Genomic DNA, 5,637 nt, shown 5'->3' on the forward strand with positions numbered 1-5,637 from the left:
CTATGGAAGTGTGGAGCTCCAGCACCCTCCCTGCCTATGGAAGTGTGGAGCTCCAGCACCCTCCCTGCCTATGGAAGTGTGGAGCTCCAGCACCCTCCCTGCCTATGGAAGTGTGGAGCTCCAGCACCCTCCCTGCCTATGGAAGTGTGGAGCTCCAGCACCCTCCCTGCCTATGGAAGTGTGGAGCTCCAGCACCCTCCCTGCCTATGGAAGTGTGGAGCTCCAGCACCCTCCCTGCCTATGGAAGTGTGGAGCTCCAGCACCCTCCCTGCCTATGGAAGTGTGGAGCTCCAGCACCCTCCCTGCCTATGGAAGTGTGGAGCTCCAGCACCCTCCCTGCCTATGGAAGTGTGGAGCTCCAGCACCCTCCCTGCCTATGGAAGTGTGGAGCTCCAGCACCCTCCCTGCCTATGGAAGTGTGGAGCTCCAGCACCCTCCCTGCCTATGGAAGTGTGGAGCTCCAGCACCCTCCCTGCCTATGGAAGTGTGGAGCTCCAGCACCCTCCCTGCCTATGGAAGTGTGGAGCTCCAGCACCCTCCCTGCCTATGGAAGTGTGGAGCTCCAGCACCCTCCCTGCCTATGGAAGTGTGGAGCTCCAGCACCCTCCCTGCCTATGGAAGTGTGGAGCTCCAGCACCCTCCCTGCCTATGGAAGTGTGGAGCTCCAGCACCCTCCCTGCCTATGGAAGTGTGGAGCTCCAGCACCCTCCCTGCCTATGGAAGTGTGGAGCTCCAGCACCCTCCCTGCCTATGGAAGTGTGGAGCTCCAGCACCCTCCCTGCCTATGGAAGTGTGGAGCTCCAGCACCCTCCCTGCCTATGGAAGTGTGGAGCTCCAGCACCCTCCCTGCCTATGGAAGTGTGGAGCTCCAGCACCCTCCCTGCCTATGGAAGTGTGGAGCTCCAGCACCCTCCCTGCCTATGGAAGTGTGGAGCTCCAGCACCCTCCCTGCCTATGGAAGTGTGGAGCTCCAGCACCCTCCCTGCCTATGGAAGTGTGGAGCTCCAGCACCCTCCCTGCCTATGGAAGTGTGGAGCTCCAGCACCCTCCCTGCCTATGGAAGTGTGGAGCTCCAGCACCCTCCCTGCCTATGGAAGTGTGGAGCTCCAGCACCCTCCCTGCCTATGGAAGTGTGGAGCTCCAGCACCCTCCCTGCCTATGGAAGTGTGGAGCTCCAGCACCCTCCCTGCCTATGGAAGTGTGGAGCTCCAGCACCCTCCCTGCCTATGGAAGTGTGGAGCTCCAGCACCCTCCCTGCCTATGGAAGTGTGGAGCTCCAGCACCCTCCCTGCCTATGGAAGTGTGGAGCTCCAGCACCCTCCCTGCCTATGGAAGTGTGGAGCTCCAGCACCCTCCCTGCCTATGGAAGTGTGGAGCTCCAGCACCCTCCCTGCCTATGGAAGTGTGGAGCTCCAGCACCCTCCCTGCCTATGGAAGTGTGGAGCTCCAGCACCCTCCCTGCCTATGGAAGTGTGGAGCTCCAGCACCCTCCCTGCCTATGGAAGTGTGGAGCTCCAGCACCCTCCCTGCCTATGGAAGTGTGGAGCTCCAGCACCCTCCCTGCCTATGGAAGTGTGGAGCTCCAGCACCCTCCCTGCCTATGGAAGTGTGGAGCTCCAGCACCCTCCCTGCCTATGGAAGTGTGGAGCTCCAGCACCCTCCCTGCCTATGGAAGTGTGGAGCTCCAGCACCCTCCCTGCCTATGGAAGTGTGGAGCTCCAGCACCCTCCCTGCCTATGGAAGTGTGGAGCTCCAGCACCCTCCCTGCCTATGGAAGTGTGGAGCTCCAGCACCCTCCCTGCCTATGGAAGTGTGGAGCTCCAGCACCCTCCCTGCCTATGGAAGTGTGGAGCTCCAGCACCCTCCCTGCCTATGGAAGTGTGGAGCTCCAGCACCCTCCCTGCCTATGGAAGTGTGGAGCTCCAGCACCCTCCCTGCCTATGGAAGTGTGGAGCTCCAGCACCCTCCCTGCCTATGGAAGTGTGGAGCTCCAGCACCCTCCCTGCCTATGGAAGTGTGGAGCTCCAGCACCCTCCCTGCCTATGGAAGTGTGGAGCTCCAGCACCCTCCCTGCCTATGGAAGTGTGGAGCTCCAGCACCCTCCCTGCCTATGGAAGTGTGGAGCTCCAGCACCCTCCCTGCCTATGGAAGTGTGGAGCTCCAGCACCCTCCCTGCCTATGGAAGTGTGGAGCTCCAGCACCCTCCCTGCCTATGGAAGTGTGGAGCTCCAGCACCCTCCGTGCCTAGGGAAGTGTGGAGCTCCAGCACCCTCCGTGCCTATGGAAGAGCCACCTCCGCGGGCATGCTGCTCAACCACGCCGGCCCAGAGTTCCAGCCGCTCGGCTACACTCTCTCACAAGCCCCGCCTGGAGCTCCCCAGCCCGCCCCTGGTACCTCAACTACCGAGGCCAGCCGCTCGACCAGGCCGGCCCAGAGTTCCAGCCGCTCGGCTTCACTCTCTCACAAGCCCCGCCTGGAGCTCCCCAGCCCGCCCCTGGTACCTCAACTACCGAGGCCAGCCGCTCGACCACGCCGGCGCAGAGTTCCAGCCGCTCGGATAAGCTCTGCCACTCTCCCGCTAAGCAGCCACCGGTAACGGGGAAATGTCGCCGCCTTGTGGACACGCCCTTGTAAATGAATGGGCTTTCGCACTTAGTGCAATTTTCGCCAGCTCCGTGGCTGCAAGTATGGAGCTATGGAGCCACCAGCCAGGCTGGAGCTCTGGAGCTATGGAAGTTTGGAGCTCTGGAGCTATGGAGCTATGGAGCTATGGAGCTATGGAGCTATGGAGCTCTGGGGCTATGGAGCTATGGAGCTATGGAGCTATGGAAGTATGGAGCTATGGAGCTATGGATGTATGGAGCTATGGAAGTATGGAGCTATGGAGCTATGGAAGTCTGGAGCTATGGAAGTATGGAGCTATGGAGCTATGGAAGTATGGAGCTATGGAGCTATGGAGCTATGGAGCTATGGAGCCACCAGCCAGCACCCTCCGTGGCTCAACCACACCGGCCCAGAGTTCCAGCCGCTCGGCTTCACTCTCTCACAAGCCCCGCCTGGAGCTCCCCAGCCCACCCCTGGTACCTCAACTACCGAGGCCAGCCGCTCGACCAGGCCGGCCGAGAGTTCCAGCCGCTCGGCTTCACTCTCTCACAAGACCCGCCTGGAGCTCCCCGGCCCACCCCTGGTACCTCAACTACCGAGGCCAGCCGCTCGACCACGCCGGCCGAGAGTTCCAGCCGCTCGGCTTCACTCTCTCACAAGACCCGCCTGGAGCTCCCCGGCCCACCCCTGGTACCTCAACTACCGAGGCCAGCCGTTCGACCACGCCGGCGCAGAGTTCCAGCCGCTCGGATAAGCTCTGTCACTCTCCTGCCGCGCAGCCACCGGTAACGGGGAAATGTCGCCGCCTTGTGGACACGCCCTTGTAAATGAATGGGCTTTCGCACTTAGTGCAATTTTCGCCAACTCTCTGACTGGAGCTATGGAAGTATGGAGCTATGGAGCCACCAGCCACCCAGGCTGGAGCTATGGAGCCATGGAGCTCTGGTGCTATGGAGCTCTGGAGGTATGGAGCTATGGAGCCCTGGAGCCCTGGAGCTATGGAGCCCTGGAGCTATGGAGCCCTGGAGCCCTGGAGCTATGGAGCCCTGGAGCTATGGAGCTATGGAGCCCTGGAGCTATGGAGCTATGGAGCTCTGGTGCTATGGAGCTATGGAGCTCTGGTGCTATGGAGCTATGGAGCTCTGGTGCTATGGAGCTATGGAGCTCTGGTGCTATGGAGCTATGGAGCTCTGGTGCTATGGAGCTATGGAGCTCTGGTGCTATGGAGCTCTGGTGCTATGGAGCTCTGGTGCTATGGAGCTATGGAGCTCTGGTGCTATGGAGCTCTGGAGCTATGGAGCTCTGGAGGTATGGAGCTCTGGAGGTATGGAGCTCTGGAGGTATGGAGCTATGGAGCCCTGGAGCTCTGGAGGTATGGAGCTATGGTGCTATGGAGCTCTGAAGCCATGGAGCTCTGGTGCTATGGAGCTATGGAGCTCTGGTGCTATGGAGCTATGGAGGTATGGAGCCACCAGCCAGCACCCTCCGTGGCTGGATCAATGGAAGTGTTTTAGGTACCAGGCAGCCAAAGGGCCGAGGCCTCACGCTCGACCACGCCGGCGCAGAGTTCCAGCCGCTCGGATAAGCTCTGTCACTCACCCGCCGCGCAGCCACCGGTAACGGGGAAATGTCGCCGCCTGGCGGACACGCCCTTGTAAATGAATGGGCTTTCGCACTTAGTGCAATTTTCGCCAACTCTCTGACTGGAGCTATGGAAGTATGGAGCTATGGAGCCACCAGCCACCCAGGCTGGAGCTATGGAGCTCTGGAGGTATGGAGCTCTGGTGCTATGGAAGTATGGAGCTATGGAGCTATGGAGCTATGGAGCTATGGAGCCCTGGAGCCCTGGAGCTATGGAGCCCTGGAGCTATGGAGCTATGGAGCCCTGGAGCTATGGAGCTATGGAGCTATGGTGCTATGGAGCTATGGAGCTCTGGTGCTATGGAGCTATGGAGCTCTGGTGCTATGGAGCTATGGAGCTCTGGTGCTATGGAGCTATGGAGCTCTGGTGCTATGGAGCTCTGGTGCTATGGAGCTATGGAGCTCTGGTGCTATGGAGCTATGGAGCTCTGGTGCTATGGAGCTATGGAGCTCTGGTGCTATGGAGCTCTGGTGCTATGGAGCTATGGAGCTCTGGTGCTATGGAGCTCTGGAGGTATGGAGGTATGGAGCCACCAGCCAGCACCCTCCGTGGCTGGATCAATGGAAGTGTTTTAGGTACCAGGCAGCCAAAGGGCCGAGGCCTCACGCTCGACCACGCCGGCGCAGAGTTCCAGCCGCTCGGATAAGCTCTGTCACTCACCCGCCGCGCAGCCACCGGTAACGGGGAAATGTCGCCGCCTGGCGGACACGCCCTTGTAAATGAATGGGCTTTCGCACTTAGTGCAATTTTCGCCAACTCTCTGACTGGAGCTATGGAAGTATGGAGCTATGGAGCCACCAGCCACCCAGGCTGGAGCTATGGAGCTCTGGAGGTATGGAGCTATGGAGCCCTGGAGCTATGGAGTTATGGAGCCCTGGAGCTATGGAGCCCTGGAGCTATGGAGCTATGGAGCTCTGGTGCTATGGAGCTATGGAGCTCTGGTGCTATGGAGCTATGGAGCTCTGGTGCTATGGAGCTATGTAGCTCTGGTGCTATGGAGCTATGGAGCTCTGGTGCTATGGAGCTATGGAGCTCTGGTGCTATGGAGCTATGGAGCTCTGGTGCTATGGAGCTATGGAGCTCTGGTGCTATGGAGCTATGGAGCTATGGAGCCACCAGCCAGCACCCTCCGTGGCTGGATCAATGGAAGTGTTTTAGGTACCAGGCAGCCAAAGGGCCGGGGCCTCACGCTCGACCACGCCGGCGCAGAGTTCCAGCCGCTCGGATAAGCTCTGTCACTCACCCGCCACGCAGCCACCGGTAACGGGGAAATGTCGCCGCCTGGCGGACACGCCGTTGTAAATGAATGGGCTTTCGCACTTAGTGCAATTTTCGCCAACTCTCTGACTGGAGCTATGGAAGTATGGAGCTATGGAGCCACCAGCCACCC

This window comes from Syngnathus leptorhynchus, unplaced genomic scaffold, assembly GCF_054491065.1.
Source record: "Syngnathus leptorhynchus isolate UIUO unplaced genomic scaffold, UIUO_Slep HiC_scaffold_159, whole genome shotgun sequence".
Lineage (NCBI taxonomy): Eukaryota > Metazoa > Chordata > Actinopteri > Syngnathiformes > Syngnathidae > Syngnathus > Syngnathus leptorhynchus.